Genomic DNA, 21,896 nt, shown 5'->3' with positions numbered 1-21,896 from the left:
TACTTGATAGGGGTTATACTAGAGAGAAAAGGAAGAAGGGGGAGGGTGATTAGAAGTTCGTCTGGGAGACCTGTGATGCTATGCATTATAAACATTGTGTTTTTATAACTGTTACTTACGCCGTATAGCTTTCAAATTTATGGCAAAAATATAAGGTCTCTCCCCTGATTGATCTTTTATTTCAAACACCGAGCTATTTCTCGAGTAATAGACTTGAGAGGGCGTCTATTTGAACGCAAAGAATAAACGCCAGATTTATGGTAGCAAAGTCATAATTCGGCACTCATCACTCTCCCTCTATCATAACAGCTATGTCGCTGAGCTTCCTAATGACCAATTCAAATCGAGTTTTATCGCCGATGCATGTTGGTCAATCGAATAAAACTGCATGCATTGTTAACTGCAGACGCACATTCTCCTTACTCAAGAAAAAGACAGTGAGTCATTTTTAACGGAATAGTTAACTTTTTTTAATGACTAGATAGTGTTGTATTACAAAACCAAGTACATGAGCACAAAAATAAAGATTTCATATACACGGGAATGTTCTGGCACATGTACCATTCAGCCTGAAATAGAATGTCGTATATTCTCAAGCTGTGGTATATTGGGTTTCCACCCATACCCATTAAATGAAAATTCGCACCTTTATGGAAATTTTTAGTAATGTAACCTGAATTCAAGTGTCACTTGTTGAACACATAAGTTTACCCTCATTAAGAAATAATAAAAAAAAAAACCCCGAAAGATTTTTAAAAGGAGATATTTTTTTAATTGAAAATTTGAAAATTATTTTGATAGGCATACTTTGAATGACATGCAGGACACACCAGACCCTGTCATTCTGTCAGTGCCAGTGTATAGAAACCAGATGCCGTGCCTCTACGAACCTCTGACGTCCGTAAAACAAGCCTATAGACCGTATATATATGCAGGAATACTATTTTTGGAAAACTCTGAAGGCTATATACAGAATCAATCAATCTCACAGAGAACAGCCGAATAACGATGTGCATGTATTTAGGGGGACATGTTTTTGTTTTTGTTTTTTTTTTAGTGGGGGGGGGTTTAACTAAGAGTTTGGTACAAGTATTGGTATTGTCGTATGGAACTGTATTTCATTATTTGCTTTTGTTTGTAAGTTTGGGATAACTATCTGATTAATCGCCTCATCATGCTTCCCTGAATACCTGTTTACTGGTACATAATGAATACCAAACTGTTCAAAGGTTGGTTGCGTAACTGAATTTCATAACCTATTTTTTTTAAAGTAATGATCGATTCGATTCGTTAAATGCACGCTATATCACCATACATCATCCATTAAAGCGTCCATTTTTTCTCTTCTTTTTTTTTTTTTTACCGTAAAATAACAATCTATAGCAGTAACAATGTCATTAAAAATGGTTTTGTAACAGGTATTACATCAGCCCCTGTAAACTTCTCAGTACATTTGTAAGCAATTAATCGGACTGGTGATTTCATCAGTCTGTTTTACATAATTTCAATAAGGAAAATGATCGTCTATTCGAAATTTTGTAGTAAGATTCTCAGGTCTTTGACGAACTACCTTTCTGCCATTTTACGTAAATGACCGAGCGTACGTCATTCCATATGGAAGAATAATAAGCCATTTAATTCCGTTTTTCGTGGGATAGGTTCGAGATCCAAAGCACTGTGAATTTTAAAAATAAAATATTGGTAACCATTAATTATTCTAGCAAATCCCATGTGCTTTTAGTTGGATATTGTTATTTAAGCGACCGCTATATACATGTACATGTTTGCATAATACGTGTAAAATGTAACGCATCCGAACAAGAAAATTACATTTTATTTAGATTATGAAAGCAACGATTACAGCAGTTATATCGGTATTTATTAACAAACATATACAAGTATTACAAGGGAAGAAAACTCGATTTATACACCCCTTCCATCTCTAAGACCAATGTTACAACCAAAACCATGCACAAACATTGAAGAAATAATTTCGTACATGTATAAATATATTTTCCTTCAGTTAATTTGGGAAAGGTATTAGAAGGAAAGTTCAAATAAATTGAATTACACGTTACTTCACTTGATAAATGTTAAATTTTGTAACCCATAAAATATTGTTCAGCACGATTTTAGTATTATTTAATGTCAAATATACAACAGTCTACATAATTAATTGTTTACATTCTTCAGAGTTATATGGTAGTGAGATTTTGTTAATTATACAACCTTGGACTATGACGTAGAACCAAGTCATAATTGCCATTAATAATAGAAGCAGCATCTCGTTTAAATTAAGGCCATATAAATAATTAACAATGTATAATTTTAATCATTTTAATTATAGTATCACTGGTATGTTTTGCCTTCTTATGTACTTTTTAAGACGAAGACAAGTCTTGGTGAATTTTAGTATATCGATATCATAAGGTTTAAGTAACATATTAATTAACAAAATTATTATTCTAACAATGGTAGTGTGCTGAATGCATCTGATATTTTGCTTTGCCATTTTGATATTTTTTTGTTCTTATTTCCATCAAACCTGAAAATACTTGACCTATTTCTTGGCAAATGATCTTATTTCTCGAAATTCCAACATTTCTTTTTTCAAACAGAAAAAAATGGATTCTAAATTCAGCAAAATTATGCAGCAATTCGGCTTGCACACTTTCTGCTTCCATAAGCTTCATAATATTTAAATTTAAGAGACGAATTCTAACAAATAAAAACATCGCCATTTTATCTGGAGGTCTTACAAGTTGGTCCAGCCGCAGTCACCTTTAAGTGCTGTTTTCAAATGCATTTAACACTGAATTTGATGCAAGGAAATATGTGGAAAAAAGATTGTATAGATTATTGTAGGCAAAAAGTTAATTGATTTAGATAACTCCCACCACGATATCGGCAATTCAGGTTTTGAAATCGATGAAAAGAAGGCGTCTTTAACTTTAATGCAGTCCGGGGGAGAAAAATTACAAAACGCAAACAAGATATCCCTTACTTTCAATGCCGGTATCTCTACAGGAGGGCATTGTTGGATCCATGTCAATTTTACCTCTCTATAACGTATTCAAAGATTAAAGTTTTCATATAAATCGCCTTGTGTAAATATTATTACAGTATACGAACAAAAAAAGTAGAATAAACTTAACGTCTCGTGTTTCAGCATACGACTGACACAGTTCTTTTTTTTTGCTTTCTTTTCGTTAAATGAAGGACCACATGCAATTTATTTCTCCACACAGCAATGCTTCAAGGCTGTTCCATATTTGTATAACTATTCATATTTCGAAACCCTCATCGCAGCAACAATTTAAATCATTTGCTTAAGTTTCCTCTAAGAGAATAAAATACCACTTATATGTAATTGGTTGAGGCCTTACTCAAAATTGCAAGTACCTCAATTATTGACTGCTTCAGAGTACATGCACAAGTCACCACTGTTTTACTTATTCGCAGTGAAACAATGGGTTAGATATTTGAATATTTTTTATAGTTAATTAAATTTACCCTTTCTAATTTTGGTGCAGTCAAACCAGAGAACATTATTTATGATTTTAATCGATGACACACTTATAATTAAATTGATGCCAGAAGTTCTTAAAAAGTGTTTGTGGTATTTTCTACAGGCGGAAAGTAACTGGTAAGAGAGTGTTAAAAATAGAAATGAAAAATTGATTAATACACAGTAATTACAGATCTGAACATGCCCACATGTTAATGATTAATTTATCTTATGATAAAATATAATGAAAGAAGACCACATTACAAGCCAAAGACAAATTTTGCCTGCTGTTGTATCAGTTAACATCTTGAAGATGTTTTCATCTTTTTCTGTCAAAGAGGAACATTCCACTTTCTCTTGGTGTTTGATAATACTTAACCCCCCCCCCCTTTCCGAACAGCACGACATCATACATGTATGATTGTACATGTACATGTAATAAGCATACATGGACAAAGTAAACCCATGGTGTTATCTATATATATCTATATATAGTACTTAGTCCAATCTTATCGTTGATCTCTTAAACCAATATCCACTTGACCGACGTAATGACCTATTTAACCGACATTTCATAACACTGTATGGCCCATTTATTTCACCGTCAAAAGGTTGAGAAAATTTATTTCTTCATTAATTTATTTTTTACTTTTATCCATTCACATAAAAGCCCATAGGAAGTTTGTCATTTAATCAATGTTGGTAGATGAAAGTGATTGCGGCCATTCTCTGCAATATTAACGTAATCTCGCTAGCCGGAAATGGAGGAAACGAAACCACGCGATGTGTGTATTGCAATGTAAACACTAAACGATAAAACAATTTGTGTGGGAGAAGAAGACCTTTTATGTAATTCCTAAAGGCTCTCACCATAGTTTTTATCTCTTAGACTTAACTCGTTCCAAAAAATTCCGGTTTTACCATTTTTGTTAAATTACATAACAACCGAGCGTTGTGCCCAATCTGCCTTCCTGTTTTGCGTTGCAAGAAGCCGTATTGCAGGTGATAGATAAACAGGTTTAGTAATCCCTTGCTCTGGAAACCTATCATCTTGATATAAATGTCATCTACCCGTGTACCGCTTAGTTTGTTACCAGAGGAGATGCGGAATGTCTAACCTTTGATTTATTTGTTCCTTACCGACAATGGCCTTAACTTTGCTGGCGACACCACCATGGATACAGACATGAAGCAATGTTGCGAGAGTTTTTTAATGAACATTTTTTTTTCTCCCTCTTCAAAAAATTTTTTTGCAATTGGTGATAATGAACTTAGTAAATCTTGGCAAGTATCCAATACGTTATTTCCATGTAGTGAAAATAGGCCTTACATCTGTTACTAGTATATCCTGCGGACCTACGATAGAAATAATATAAAATAGAACCTACATGTACTTGTACTATGATATGTGGATACGATTTTTTTTTTTAGATAAAGCGGGTTTTATGAACTTCTAGGGTAAGGGTTAATCAGGGGGTCCATTCTATCTTATTAAAAAATAAATATACATGTATCACTGATACATGTAACAATCACTTACATTTATTAAGTAATTGATTTTATTCCATTTTGGGGGGAGGGGGCAAACTTAAGTAAAAATATCTCAAACTCTTCTCTATTTGAAGAAAATTTTTAATTTTTAAAAAAAAAGGGCCAGCTCTATTAGCCAACTTGATAAAAGATATTGTTATACTTTCATGTTAAATACTGAAATCTGATTGGTTAAGACGCGGTTAATAATATTTACTATTACCCTCAGCGTTAGCAACGCACTTGGCAACGGGTAACATTAAAAAAATATTACATGCGCGAAAATTATGCGCGTACGGTTCGCTGTAGAATTCACGTTATTCCTATATAAAAGCAGTAAAATTTTCTTAAAAATTTTAAAAAAGACATTCAGTATAACAAAATAAATAGTGCCTGTTTGGGAGGATAACAGTTGAAATTGACACCCCTCGAAAACCATTGTCAACCTCCGCTTCGCGTCGGTTGACAATGGTTTTCTCGGGGTGTCAATTTCAAATGTTACCCTCCCAAACAGGCACTATTTATATATTAACACATCGTAAAACCCCTGTAAGTATTATACATGTACAATGTATACACAAAACACATGTACATCAGTTAAGCAAACTGTTCGCGCCCGTCAAAGCCCTACGGCCAGTCATTATTTGCAATACATTACCGCTTTAGATAACGGATACAAATGGACCCGTCAAAATCATAACGCATGCAACACATTTTTGTTAACAAAAATTGATAGGTGTCTATATCTTGATGCCTTCTATGGGCTTTTAAAGTTATGCAACGCAATTCGTTTACCATGAACAAAAACTACATATACATGTACACAAGAATATAAAATATAGTGTTTTGAGTTGGGCGCTTTAAATCAAGATATAAACATGCATATTGCGTAATAATTTATATCACGGTGCAGCAACATCTTGAACGATTTTTGCTGGGGTGATGCAGTACAGAGTTGATGATAATCAAAACAAGGAAATTTTGTCCATTCTGAGTCACGACCGATGGGGAACAAAATTGATCTGCGTTTTGCAGATTTTTGCGCTTGACGCACACACCATAAAGTGTTTCCGATATCATTTTCCGAGTTAAGGGTCTCCTCTTTGATTTTAAACAACGATGCAGAAAAGTTAATCCGTTCAGATGATTTGACCTGATGCCTCTTTTAAAAAATTAGGTCTTCTCGAATTTCAAAACAAAGGTGTGCCCTGTGACTTAATAAACTCTAAAGTTCAAGGTTTAGCATGAACCCGCGTACAGTTGAAATTTGATCCAAAAATATCCGAAATGCATATGGAACTAATTTGCAAGTTTAAAAAAAAAATCCTGATGGTTGAGATAATAACATATGTTCAACAATGCTAAATTGGAAAGATGTTGAAAACCCCTCGAACTTTGCACTGCATGTGATACTCTTGTAATACTAGTAGATAAACAAATAAATGAATAAATAAAAAAAATCCCTGCAAACGATTCAAGGATGCTCGATGAAAATTCAATGTACTTTAAGATGAGGTGTTCATTTGTGCAGCGAGACGAAAGTCTTCAAAGCTCTTTCAGTATCAAAATAAAATTTACAGTGTTAATTTTTTTTATCCATAAGAACCAGGCGTTAAGGTGTGACACATACTATATAATATATAGTACTGAGTCAACAACAAATGTTACAAATTGATTTTCAACACTTATCAGGCTGCTCAAAGCACAAAGTATAATGCAATATCTATTAAAACAGTAAATAAAAGGTGTCACGTTGTATTTATAGATTCAAGACGTTGTGGCGAGATTTAAAATAAATCAAAAATCGTATTCATTTCAACAACGGAAAAGGGTGTTTAAAACAGGATTCAAAGTATTCGGCGGCCGGTAATTTTCCAATTCACCTAGTCTCCGCGTCCTTGAGTTCGGGAAAAATAAAGTGATCATGTTGCATCGGATTTTCTTGTTTTGTACATAACCTCTGAAGCGAAGAGATCGCCCATTAACTAGGTTATAAATGTAAAATATCCAAAATATCAATGAAAAACACATTAAGTATGTGCTGATGAATGCAAACAGAAGTTTTATTACGCCCTTATTTTCTACCCTTTATAATGGGAGACAAGAAATCTTTTTTTTAGATCTATGTAAATTTTAAGATGTTTTTGATAATAACAATTGATAATAACAAAAACACCTGGCAAAGAATACATAATACCCTGCTGCAGAAAAAAACCAAAATTTTAGGACGCTTAGATAATTGACATGTACAGTTGATGAAACTGTTCTGTTGAAAATTTTGAATTACCGGTTAGCAGTAAATATATATACAAAGTTCACAACATGAACCTACTGGGTAGTAGTAATTACAAATTTTAAAACACGTTGTAAATTTTGTATCTACTGCTACCCGGTAAACGTAAATTCAAAATTTACATGACAATACATGTACATGTATACATTTCATGTGTTTTAGTTTTGCACTGTGTTAAATCAAGAGGAGTATGATCGATCACAAGTGTAAGAATATAAGTGTTTGCTCGTGATCCTACACATTGAACGTACAATGTAAGTGCTATTAAAGTATTAAACATGTCTCGTTCATTTGTTATTAATTGGGGATCTTCCATAATCATATGATAATAGTGATACAATGCCCTGGAACCAACGTTTTCCAGAAAAATCTGGTTTTCACTGCTTTCTACGGAATTGTTGACACATCAAAGGATTATTAAATGCCCAGGGTTTTTTTTCTTTAAATAACTGAACAATGGAACATTGCAAGTGCAGTGAAATATGAAGTATTTAAAAACGAAGCTTCAGAGCAAAATCGTTATGAGTATTACTTTGCAAGCCGTTTAGTCATGCTATATAGACATACATTATTCATCGATGTAATCGGAAATAAAATTTTATTACCGTAGATATATATATTCAAAAATTCGTATGAATATATACTAAGTATATATTAAGCAAATAAAAAAGCACATCTGAAACATGTGTAATGGCGATTAATTTGGGAAGCATGAAAGTCCAATTCACACAGAACTTCTAATTGAGATATAATGCAATTGGTTTCTCCGGAAAATAAACTCTGACAACATGGATGAATATAGAACATCGAAAATTAATGTTTGTTCGAATATTGTATTGTTTCAGATCTAGACCCCCACCTAACCCCCCTTCTCTCTCTCTCTCTCTCTCTCTCTCTCTCTCTCTCTCTCTCTCTCTCTCTCTCTCTCTCTCTCTGATCAGTCTCATCAAGTGAGTAATGTAGTTTTATGATTTTTGTTAGAATTAGCCGTGTACAGTGTTTTTATATGTTAATTCAATTGAATATCAATATTTTGGCAATACCTTTGATGTGGAAAATAAATCTGTTTAAGACAGATAAAGCTGTATATTAGTATTACTTTTATCCCAATAAAGAGACATTTGTCAGACGCAAATTGTAGTTGATTTATTATTTTTGTATCTAATTCAGATACATGCTCGTTTGTTCTCCTGGGTCCCTTCCGTTTCCGACAAGGACGGATTAGTCTGGGCGTGAAAGTGTGTCAATCGGAAAATGCAAGACACTTTGACAAGCAGTGAATCTTCGCACTTCAGACTGCAGTCAAATTTAAATCTATATTCACAGGTAGATTTTGCCCATTTTTTTAAATGCAATCAATTACTAATTTAGATTGATTGTTAGAATGCTAAAAATAATCCATTACTTTTATTTGTTGCAGTCATTATTATTTACAGGCTAGTTAGGAAGTCAGCGTTATCAAACAATAATCCTGAGGCATCATGCAACTGGTTCCCAATATGCGAATGGATATTTTTTCTCAATGCAACTATTCAATTCAATATATACATGTAAAAGGTTCCACTTTCCTATGAAACAATAAAAAACAATGTAGAATCTAAATTAGTTTTATAAAAATCAAATCCTTTTAGGAATTTAATATCTGTTTTTAAGTTTTATTTTCAATATTCAGTTATCCAAATGTGAGCACGAAAATAGAAATTTCTTTGATATATTCAATGAGCTCGCTTTGTTTAGAGTCACGTTGTTGGGAGCGAGAGGCTCTTTTGCACTGTCCTGTCCCGAGCTGTCTGTAAATTTCTTATAGCCGCCTCTCTCCCCTGACAAGGTCAAACCGTTGTCAGAATGCGCGGGGAGAAGGATGCACGATCAGCCTTTTACGTTTGTTTATATTTTTAATTTGCTGACCTGTGCAAACAAGCTATCAAACGAGTGTCCTATTCGTACATTATATGTGCATTGCATGTATGTATAATTATGCTTTTGACGTCATCCAAGTCAACAAAACTAGGAGTTTATTGATTATCATTAACTAATTAATAGATTAACGATAAGCAAGACTGAAAATAACCAACATGACTTAAAATGCTCTTTATGTATTTCAGATTGGGTTTTGATAAAAACTAGATGGACCATTTTCTCTAAACATAATTATGTAATTTTTTTTTTCAGAGATCACTCACGGTCTTTGAATTCTATTTATTTGCGAATTTTGGAAAAACAATTCATCATGCCAGTATACATTGTCTTTCTATCAGAATAGAAATATAAATGTTAAACTATAGTTGACAATGAAGAGAAATACTGTAAGAAGTTAGTTAACAAATTCTCTTTCATGACGATGAATGCAATGTTTTGCATATTAATGTCATCTTTTCTGACAGTTTTCTATCAATTTTTGACTACTAACAATTACACTAAACATGTCAAGTATAAATATGTGAAGGACATGTCTTAAACATGGCATTTGTTCCCCCTTATCTAATGGACGCATTGCTTTATATGTGATTGTTCAACAATTCAACAAATTATTCGTCTGTATTAATTTTTTTTGTTGGGAAAAACTAATTTCTTGGCAAAAACCGCGCGCTTTGTCCACAAATGAGCTGAAGGCAAACCTGCAAAAGTAGTTAGCATGAGGAAGGTGACGTTGTAATTTGTCATATTAAGAAAAATTATATAAAGCATTTGTGTGACCGATTTCCATACCTAAAGCAGATGACCTCAAGTTGACCACAAAGAGCCGGCCTATAGGTATTTATATCGTGTGTATGTAGTCTTCTCTAGAGGCCCCTCTCTGATTGCATGGAATTCCAACTAAAATAAATATTCATTTCATTCGTATACCTTGAAGCAGGATTAATAGAACTAATATTTTCTGTTTATAGTTGCATTATTATAAAGTCGTTAGAATGTCAACAAAAACAATTATGATTAAGAATGTATATTGGAGAACTAACTTTTATTTTCTTGTCATTACAGACGATGCAAATAGGTCTTGATGCATGGAAATACATTTAGATCAAATTAACAGTTCTCAAGACTAATAAGTAATGCAATCGTCCATCCAATGTAGGACCTTCGAATTCTTAAAAGCAGTAGAAAAAAAACAACACATTGCAATTTCTTGGAAAATCTTGCAACGCCAAACACGCATTGTTGCGTCATTTTATCTGTACCCTTCATCAAGAAAATCTTTTTCACAAAACGTTTAGTGTTCTTTTACACGTGTTTCAAACGTTCAAAAGACTTGGAGACAGATTCCTGTCATGTTGTGAGATATTTTTGCCGACCTATCGAAATGTGTTTTCCTCGAAGTCTGATACGTCAGAGCAATTGAATAACAACCAAATGGTGCCTGATGCATTGGGATCCAGAACTCCCGCGCTAGGTGTAAAACTCCTTTCAATTACTGTAATGACACGGTATGAAAAACAATTCTTAGGATGTTGACAAGATCTTTAGCACTGGAAACCCTTCTCTTGACCCCAAGGACCGGCGTCTGTTTTGATGTCTGTATGTTTAATGGACAGCGGGCGTTACATTATTCTCCTCTGCTGTCATTCGTGTAAGAAGCTAAAAAAATCAACTCTGACCAAAGACACGCCAGAAGCTATAAATGTGTCGACAGAATTCATTTGAATATTCTATAATACTCTTAAAGCTGTTGACAATTGCATTCAATGAAACACAGAATAATACTTATCCTTGACAACAGTCCAAACCTTCCTCCGTCCGCAAGAATATAGCATTGCTTTATGTTGCACAAAGTTTTGTGGACGACTTAATATTTTTCTTCAAATTATCAAAATAAAGGTTTCTTTGAATGAATCCCTTTAAGGCTGATACAAATACTTAATATTGAAAGAGGACGATATCAATGACATTCATCGACAAGAAAGATACTGTAATGGATGTAATGTCAAATTAGTTGATGATTGAAATCACTTTTTGTTCTCGTGTCATCATAATAAGGCATTAAGAGATACTCTGTACAATCTACATGTATATAATACTGCTAAACTCTTTTTATAGATTGCACAGAAGATTAATGAGCTTTTTGAGGACACAATCGCTTGTCCTTCGAAGTTCACTCAAAATTGTACACAAAACATAAACTTGAGCACAAGTATGATGGCCGTAAACCCTCTCTCTGACAAGCCCGCCTGTAATGTATCTATTCTGTGACGTCACAGAGGTCTCAGTACGGTCCCATTACTCCCATAGTCGAATTCAATTCGCTGAGAGAGTATTGTTGTTCTAATAATGTCAAAGACCTTTAGACCTTCAATTAAAAGTAGAAAAACAAGTGTTTAAAGTATCCTTGTTGCAAGCTGATGATCCCTCGTTAAAAAGATTCCGTGATTATTTCTGTCAGCATTAGACCTAAGTTCATGCAATGAGAGACCAACCCTTGACATTGATGGAAAATTATAGCAATAAGTAATTATCAATATTTTATAATTTTTTGATGATTAGGGCCCCTCATAGGCCGCCCCGGACAACGCCGAGTTCATAACTGTCAAATGTGAGCGGTCGTGTCATAATTAACCAAATATATCAAACAGAACATATCGTCCATGCGTAGGAAAATATCAAGTTAATTTGTACTGTTTTTGTCTTACCTAAATTTTTAAATTAAAGTTTTTGAAGTGACTTTGTTCGGTTCATGTTCTATTAAAATCTAAGAAAACGTCAAAAGGGGCAGCCAAGCGAGACTAATTAATAAGATACATGTATATCAAGGGTGTTTTATTCTAACATGATGCCATACATGGTTATCATTAACCTCTACATTTGCACATTCAAATTCAATCATGTAAAGTCGTTAAATTCAGAGTTAGTATGCATGTCTAATAATAGAAAACGGAATCGATACAAACTCGTGCTGTTGGCATCTGAGGCCGTTGCTCCATATCTTTTGTACGAAAAATCAATTTTTGTACCTCTAATTTCCTTTTACAGCCATGATCAATCCAACTGTCAATAGGGCTATTTATGACATGTTGTATTTTCCATTTTGAAATGATTTATTTTAGGTCAACGCCTATTGCTGCAACCAAAACGTAAAGAAAGGAAGCGGCGGTCACATGTAAATGCTAAAAGAGTCTCAGAGAAATCATTGCGTTCAATGATTAAAAGATATAATGAAATTGAATTGAGATTTAATCGATTTCAATATTAACGTTACACTAAAGTTTAAATGACAGATACAACCAATTGCCTAACCTAAACTACAAACCTGTTCTAATTTTTTACATGACAAGAATCTCGTTTAATTGATACAGTATATTGGGTTGACGCTAAGTTGGAATTTTGATTTTATATGAATATATAAATTTTTTTTCTTGTTTTTTTCCCTCTCTTGTGGTGGTGGGGGGTGGGGAGGGGGTGGGTTAAATGTAAATATTCCAGAAAAATGCTGAACATAACAACCATCAAAAAACCTGCACATTTATGGTTTAAAACATTTTTTTTTAATCGAGTATGTATGAATGATACACTTTTGTTGCCATACAGTTAGAATATTAGCGAATTTTACACTACTTATGTCATTTTGAGTCAGGTAACCCGTATCTTTGACCACACGAGTCAATGACATGGAAACATGTCGATTTCTTCCCCTCATCTTCTGCTCCAGTTCCTTCATCCCCAAATAACCCAGTCCGTCTGTGTTTGCTAAGGACAACAACCCCTTGGTTGTGTATTGCCGTGCAACGAGTGTTGGCAAAGGCACAAAAACACAACTTAATTGGATTTACAGCTTCAATGGACGATCCTTGCAAAAGAGTGAGAAGCAATAAAGCCAAATCGATTGAACGTTGACATATATAATCGGTCAGTACCTCTCTGTCTGTGAGTAATGTCGGTCCGTATTCATTTACTATGGGGCGACAAGACCCGGATGTTACATACTGATCGTTTGGTCGATAGGGTCGCCGCCCTGTATCTTCGGTAGTCTGTAAGAAGACTAATGAATAATCGGTCACCTTGTGAATTGTCTTTAACTCAACTATACCCGTGCCGGCAACTTTCTATATTAACTTCACTAGAATATCATTGCATCGTTAATTTTGTGTATTGTTGGGACATTTTACATAAAACAATAAAAAACTTTTATCGACAGAGGAAGTGTGTTTTATATTTACGGTGAAATTATAATAGAGGAAATTCTTATTTAATTTACTGATAAAATTGCAAAAACGTTTTATATATTATTGATTATTAACTTCTGTTAGCCATATTTTTGTGTGAGGAGCTACTTGTAATACATTTTTGCCATCCTATACAAATATTCTTGAAAGAGAATGTTTAAAAGTCAAAGAAGACTAAAGATTTAATACATATGCAGAATTGTCATAATGGAAGGGTTTTGCAGCAAACATACAGCTTATTTAAAATTCTAAGAAGTACAGCTCATACCAAGTTATATGAGTTTTAAATTAAAACATCAATTTGATCATGATCCGAAAGTAAATGTTTCCCCACGTGTCATGTATATGGAATTGGAGAATGTTTACGAAACTAAACACTCCCGTTTTGCAAATTAAAAATACCTACTGGTCATGCATTGCTTTCACGCACATTTGAATTATATAAGTCCTAATTTTGAACAATGTTTACTACAGTTATGATCAGCTATTATTTCAAGTGCTAAACCAAACAAGAGCAAACATTCTTATAAAACAATTCATATTCAAAGATCATGCATATTTAGCGTGCAAGAAGCGATAAATGAATGCAAAACACCAAAAGTTGGTTAATGTACTTGTATCCATCCCTTTCTAACTGTACAAATAAGACATATTCAATAAACAGAGCCGTGCGGAAACTTTCTTTAGTAGATCGTTATCATTGACAAACAATGAAATCCAAATCCCCTAGAATTCTCGTATTGATTTGTGGGATTGGCATCCAGAGACCAAGAGAAATTATTTCTGGTCAACCATTACATGTATAACCATATAGCTTTGGTGTATACAATGTTTGTGATGATTCATCTTGTTTGTGCATTGAAAATCGTTCCTTTTTCTTGTATTCATAATATGGAAAGTGGGGAATAGGTCGTATTGTAACCAATTTTTATGATGCACGTGTACTATTATAGACAAATGTCATGATGACATTTTACTGTATGGTTTTTATGTTGTTTATGCATGTATTCTGTGAAAATAATGACCATTCTGATTTTTCATATTTGTTATAAGTATTCAATGGTTAATGATTTTGTTTTTTGGCTAAATCGTGCTGGCAATATCGGTCAAACTATTTGATTGCTCGGTAATGCGCTGCTAATTCCTTTGCAAATTTGTGTTTTGCTTCTGTATCAAGCAGAATTCGAGGGCATCTTGTTTATGTACCAGTTTTTGGGGGTTAACTACCGTTCTCCAAACCTGTTAAAATAATTGGGGTACTTTCAGTAGTAAGACTGGTTTTCAGTTTGATGCAAAATAAGATAAAAATAAAATAAATGATATGGGTTATAAGTTGTAATCAATTCGCAAGTTGCAGGTTGTAATCAATTCAAGTATTTTGAAAAATTAGATCAGATCAAGAAAGATTGAAGCATAATTTACATACGTCAAGTTTTTAAAAAATAAAAATAAGTAAAGGTAATTTTTAGTCATCAGTTATTAAACTTCTTATCCCGGGTTCAAAGAGCACATACTCTATGTTGCAAAATAAACTAGAAAAACTCATGATATCCACCATTTTGCAATAAAATATCTTTTTTTTAAAACTCAACAGAATGTATAGAATTCTTCAGCGAGACTAACACACTACATTTTTTTTTTTAAATTAGACCAAGAATCATAGTAATGGCTTCGTTGAGTAGTCCGAACTCAATATAATTATAAAAATCCTCAGATGAGGTAACAGTACAGAACTTATTGGTACAGAAGTATCCGTTTGAAATAACAATTGTGCATTATTGTTGACATACATGTACAGTTTTTACAGATATTATGTGTGAGAATGTGAAATGTGAATAAAAACGGAAACAGCCAAGATAAATAGTTATTATAAGATACATCTCGAGAAAAATTACATCCTTCTAGCATAATCTGATACATAAGAGAAAATGTCCTAATAATTCCGAAAAGCCCTCGTACATACAACGTGTTTTCAAATCAACAAAAAGTATTCGAAACGTATAGTTAACGCTTTGAACGTCATCCGTCCAAAATCTCGTCAAATTGGCAAACGAAGTACTTCAATGTTTAATGATTGCTGAAAAAACAAACATAAGTATGAGATATTTGGTAATTAGGAACATAATCCTCACTCAATCATTCGAACAGGGACACTGTCTGATATGCTGGTAAAAGGCAAGGTTTTAAAATAAAAAATCAGATTAGACAAGGTGCCAACTAGTTTTAACCAGATCAGTGTGTGTATTATGTCATCCTTTTGACTGATATTTGATATTTAATATTTGTGTGTCAAGTGTTGCATTCCTGTGCATGGTTTGATTGAGGAAGCTTTTGTTACACACATACACACAAATGAATAATTATCATATTGATACAATGTGTAGTACTTTAACATATGCATATCCATTGTCTGTCCGTTTATACTGGAATTTGTGTTTTTTGTCTTCCATTTTGGCTAAGAATCAAATTATCAGATGTTTAACCCACAACGAGCTATACATGTAGTATTGACTAAGATCCTTTCAATGGCACGTATATGTATTATTAATAACGATTTTAACTCGATTCACAGGAGATGTGGTATAAATCCTCGTTCATTATTACTTTTTTAATTATTGTGTTTTAATCAAATCACGATTTCCGTGTGTGGAATTTTCCAGAAATCGTTGCCGTACATCAAAAACTTCTTTTCATCTGAATTCTTATCACTTGCTCCAACTGCCGATATAGAAAAGTTGACAGGAATGATTACGTAGCTAATGAGACCTTGTCATTACCTTGATTAATTATGATTATTTACAGACCACGCATTGCATGTAATACACAGAGTCGTGGCGTGGATGATGCAATACTTTGGATCAAAGACGAATACTGAGACACGGTTATGAAACGATGATTACATACCGAGAAATAATATAACTTTTTGGGTATTTGACCGTTTAAATCAGGGATTAAATATATCATTCGTAAATTTATATTACTTAACAGATATACATGTATTTGATTACAATTAATTGCGTAGATAATCCAAATAATTCAATTATTCTACTTCATTGATTACTCTCTCAGGTCATCGAATTTGTTAATCGGTACACGTGTCTCTAGCTAATTTTAAATACAAAGTTAAAGTTTATCACAAAACAAATTAAAATTAGTTTTAGAAAATAACGCAGGTATGGGTTAACCACTGAATGTCCGCCGAGTTGTCTGGTCTAGCGATATATTGCACATATAAATAACTAAAATGTTAACGTATTTATGAATTGAAAAAGATTTACCCTTTCTAAACTAATATAATAAATACTATTTTACATCGATTTGCTGAGTAAGCAGTGCACAGTGTGTGTACATATGGGATTAGTAGACAAGCAATATTTTGAATTTATGTCTCACAGAACAAACTGAAGGTTTTAAAAAATACTTTTGTACTATATATTTTACTGTCGCTTTATTCAGGGAGCGATGTAATTATATACGCTATAAGGCATACGTTTTTTGTAAGGGTTGGAATCTTTGTGAGTGGCACAATATGAAGAGGTTATACAATGAACATTTCTACATCTTTTAATGTAACAACCAGAAAATTTATATTTGGAAAATAAAGGTGTAACAGGGCATTAGGGGCGTCTTTCTGATGACTTGAAATGCTTGTTCACCTATGCTGGATAAGAAAGGAGTTGTGAATTTTATTAGCTTGTCGAAAACAATGTGTAATTACAAGTGTGCATGTGTGTGAACTGATAGATAAAAAATAATTATTTCCTCTTTCTTGGTTACCAAAAGAATCCGAACAATTTAAATGTTTTGAAAAAATTAGATTTCCAAAGATAAGTAATTACGGTATTGTATGTATAAATGTGAATATTTCAGGTTTTAACAAAAACGTATTTTAGAAGACCAAATATGCAAATTGAGCAATAAATGTCAGACTTAGTGTAAATCACCTCAGCTCTACATGTGCAGGCAATTCATCTCTATCTAACTCTTTAATTATAAAAACTATCAAAGCAGGAAGAAAAAAGCATCGTGATACAAAAAAAAAAAATCAACGTTGCTAAATTGATACTCTTTAATTTTTTTAGCAGGTTGCAAATGTGTGGTCAGGCAGGTACTATAAAAATTGTATGATTGAGTACTTGTGGCTTTCAGAGACCATTGGGATTGGCTGTTCATTGCTGAGCTACGAGAGACAACCAAGAAAAACTCCAGTCACAACGCATGGCAGTCCGTGAGCTGTGTTTCGCTGCTGGAAAGGTGTCGGTACCTAGGAGCGGGGAGGGGCTGGGGACATTACCAAATACCTTTTTTTCTTTTATAAGTCTAGCCCCCCCCCCCCCCCCCCAATTTCAATTTGCTTCCGACAACACTGCGATACCACACGTGGTCAGCATCACAAAGTTCTCCACAAGCCTTTTTTATTCTATTTATAGCACTTCTCCATTCCTTTCGCAGAAAGTTTACGGTTTATTAATTTCATCGCTCGTTTCACTTTTGATAGGACTGAAATTTATAAACTGCTTTCGACAAACCCTTCCTCGATACTGCCACATTAATAAATTAATGTGGCAGTATCGAGAAATAGTTTGTCAAAAACAGATCAAGATCTATCTCCTGCCATGGCGAATGACGTCATCAGTACTAAAATCAGGAAAATATCAAACTTACAATTACATATGTGAACTAACAAATATTGTGAAAAAAAATTCGCAACTAGTGAAGAGTACTGCATGCAAGATGGCTTTTTATCTTTATTAAACATATTGACTGTCAGCATTATTTTTAAAGTCTTGTTTTTCGCATAATTATATCAGTCCAGGAGTACAGTTTTTTGTTAGCTTGTTTCACACAGTTTGATCATTTTTCTTGTTCATATTACAGAGCAGCAGTCGCACACGTCGTGAAGTTTTTCACATATGCAAGAACTGGCTTTTGAAAGTTTTAAATTTACGCGTGAAAAACATCAGGTACACTTTGTTTACCTAAATTTAGTAAACATTTCGATTTACCTTGAGTGCAATGGAGGCAGTCAGCTTTGCATCATATGACAATGTCAATACTTAGAATTATAATGGGTCTTTGATAAAAGTGGGTTTAAAACATATAGATAATCTCCCATGATCTGCAATTGCTTATGTATATTCCCATAATTTTAGAATTGTCAAATTGTGGAGAAGCATGGGTTTGTGAGCTTGCACACTTTTTCTTTTTGAAATTTGAACAGATTGTCAAAAAAACGTAAAGGTGTAGCATCGCATACTGTCATCGTTGTTTATCTTTCTTTCTTAAACTTAAATTTTCCAGGAAACATACTTCAACAATATTTACAGAAAGCTTTCACAAATTCATCTAAAATAAGAAAATCTCATTAAAATAACTTTTTTTTTAAACCAGGCCAATAATACCGTATCCTTGAGTTTTTTATTATGACTATCTAGTGCATATCAATTATCTGAAACAACTTAAATATACATGCATGAAGCCTAATGTAGGTCCAGCTCACTGGTTAACCCGAAATAACCTTGCTGATTAGCAATCTCAGATACATTAACATATATATAATTCTACGATAAATGTAATCACTGATCTAACTATGAACTTCTCCTTCAAGTATACTTCATTCTTCCCATTATATTGTCAATAGCACCTGTTAGGAGGGAACACCTTTAGACTTCTGTATAGGATGAACACAGACATTCAACATTGAAATTAATCGATACTGTTTTAAGGGCACCTGAGTCGTTCAGTTGACGTATCGCAAATAGTACTTTTTCGAAATAAAATTGAACTACATATTAAGTATGACTACAAACTCCTCTAACAAAAGTGCAATTCTGTGACCCTGAAGGTATGGGTTCCGACTTGCAGAGCAGGCCCAAAATGGTCAAATGGCATAATTGTATGATTATAATGTTTAAAATCTACAGACACTGAATATAATCTGACAGCATCTTTAAAAGACCATAAAGACGTGTAGTTTTGAAATTGTAAATTTTGTGATACCTCAGGTAGGGGTTCTGGCTCCAACAGGGGTGGGATGGGGGTTGGGGGTCATAGAGTATATGGTATAATCTTCTTTTGTTCTGTTGTTGAAAATGAAAGCACATTTATAGGAGAGAATAAAAGTGTCTATCAAAGTTAAGATATCATAACAGCCCTTGTGGCAAGAGTTCGGTGTCAGTTGTGGAGTAGGGGTGAAAAGGGCTGAATTATATGAACATGCTGACATTTAATATATTTTAATAAACATTTCGAGTTTTGCTTACCCCGGGGGTGGAGGGTGAGTAAGTACGACAGATATAATACTATTTAAAGTTAACGCTATGGTACTCAGGTGAACGTAATGGCCCGTGGGCCTCTTGTTTATCAGCCCTACAAATATTAGTATTCACTTTTTTTAATGAAATGAATAAGTAAATATTATTCGAAAACAAGAGCGTGTGAATGTTCATTTGGTTTGTTTACATCTACTTTTGGAATGACACATCGTATGATCAACTCATGTGATGAGAACTACTTCGTATATGAAATACTTTAATATTATAATTACTTGTTGAAAAGCTTAAAAATAACATTGATATTGATGGTGTGTTTTTAAAAATGTGTATAACTTCGTTTTTTGTTTTTGTTTTTAAAAAGAAATAATTTTGAACGTTTACTTCGTTCAGAAATGCAAATTGTATAGTGATGATTATTTCTTTATTCGATGTGCAGGTATCCGTGCAAATTACGAAACCCATGCCTTAAAAATCTCCTTGTTACTGAACGGTGATTTTACAGAATTTCGAGTTTTCGTTTTTTCTTCCGAGTAAATAGACTTCGAATTCGAAAACCTGTAAGATTAAATGTTGCATTGCTTCACGGGAAGTTATTTTGCCAATCCTGTGAATGAACCACTCCCGTGGTTCCTGCAGCTGTCACTTTACATCACTGATGTTGTCAAACAGACTGAAGTAGTTCCGGTGCACTCTCCAGCTACATGTACTCAGTACACACTGTGTATGTAATCACGTGTGATGTACAATGGCATTCTAAATAGAAACAGGCTTCGTACTCCGTACATCAAAGTATCATCTCATAGTTATTTTATTAGAATGTATTTTTCACACTGAACAATGCAAACGCATGGGTATCAAAATAAAAGGACTTTTAACGGCTATTGATGAACAATTCATAAGTTCTTGTCACATTTGTAGAAATCTGGATAACTCAAATTTATACATTGAAAATGAAACACAAACTTAAAGAAACTGTATTTATGTGTACATGTAAGTTTTCTTGACAGCGGGATTTTTCAATATTTTGGCAAGGCCATCCTATATTTTTCTAAAAGTTTACTCCCTTTATTTTGCAATGATTGAGGACCAATGAGAGACAGAGGACTGAATATAGACCTCTCGTTGGTCTGGTATAGGTGTGTGTTTTCATATTAGTAAATTTCTCACGAGATGTTCTGGGCCAAGCATCAGCTGAGGTGTCTGACAAAATGGCGACCCCAGATGGCAGACGACATTCCTATTCTGGCGCCATGGGCTGCTATTTGTGAGGCCTATCGAACCCTAGGAACGTTTGCGCATCACACATGGCATGATTAAAACAAAACGTGCTATGTATTCCAAGTACTGACCCAGTGACATAGACGCTAGATTTAGAAACAATGAATAACCCAGTGTGTTTTATAGCATGTATTGAAACATGATAAACAAATGGGATATTGACGACACGATTATCTACATTCACATACTTATACAGTCATGGTTCTACCCGGTTTTACCCAAGGGGAAAGTTATAATTAAGCAATAAGGAATCATTGTTTGAGTATTACGAGATGGGCATACTCTAAAACCTGGCCTGGCCTGGCTTGGCCCCATTGGCCTGGCCTGGCCTCAAAGTTGGCCTGGCCTCACTTTTGGCCTCAAAATTGGCCTGGCCCCAAATTTTGGCCTGGCCTCAAATTTTGGCCTGGCCCCTAATTTGGCCTCTACAAAACTTTTTGGCCTCAAAGTTTAACATTTTTCTTTTTCTCATTTTTTTTAGATTTTGATTGAATTTATATTGATTTCTTTTAGAAATTGAAAATTCAATGCCTTTTTGATGTTTAAAGAATAATCATATGAAAAAATATATACGACAAGTGACCGATTTTTCAAATTTGATAAATTTTAATCCATGTTTAAACACACAGAAAATTCCTAAGACATGCATGTACAGCACTGCTCTTACTATTGTTAAGGAATAGATTATGCCAATACCAAAGCCATTAACTTTAAATCTTAGAGTCGCCATCCCCCTCCCCCACTCATTTAAAAATTAAAAACATCATTTTAAGAGACAGACCTGATTGATATCCAAAACATTTGTAAACTGGTTCATAGCATTAAACTGTAATCACTGTGTAATGCACTTTAAAATT

Source organism: Crassostrea angulata, chromosome 1 (assembly GCF_025612915.1).
Source record: "Crassostrea angulata isolate pt1a10 chromosome 1, ASM2561291v2, whole genome shotgun sequence".
In the NCBI taxonomy this organism is placed as follows: domain Eukaryota; kingdom Metazoa; phylum Mollusca; class Bivalvia; order Ostreida; family Ostreidae; genus Magallana; species Magallana angulata.
Note: the sequence above shows the minus strand (reverse complement) of the source record.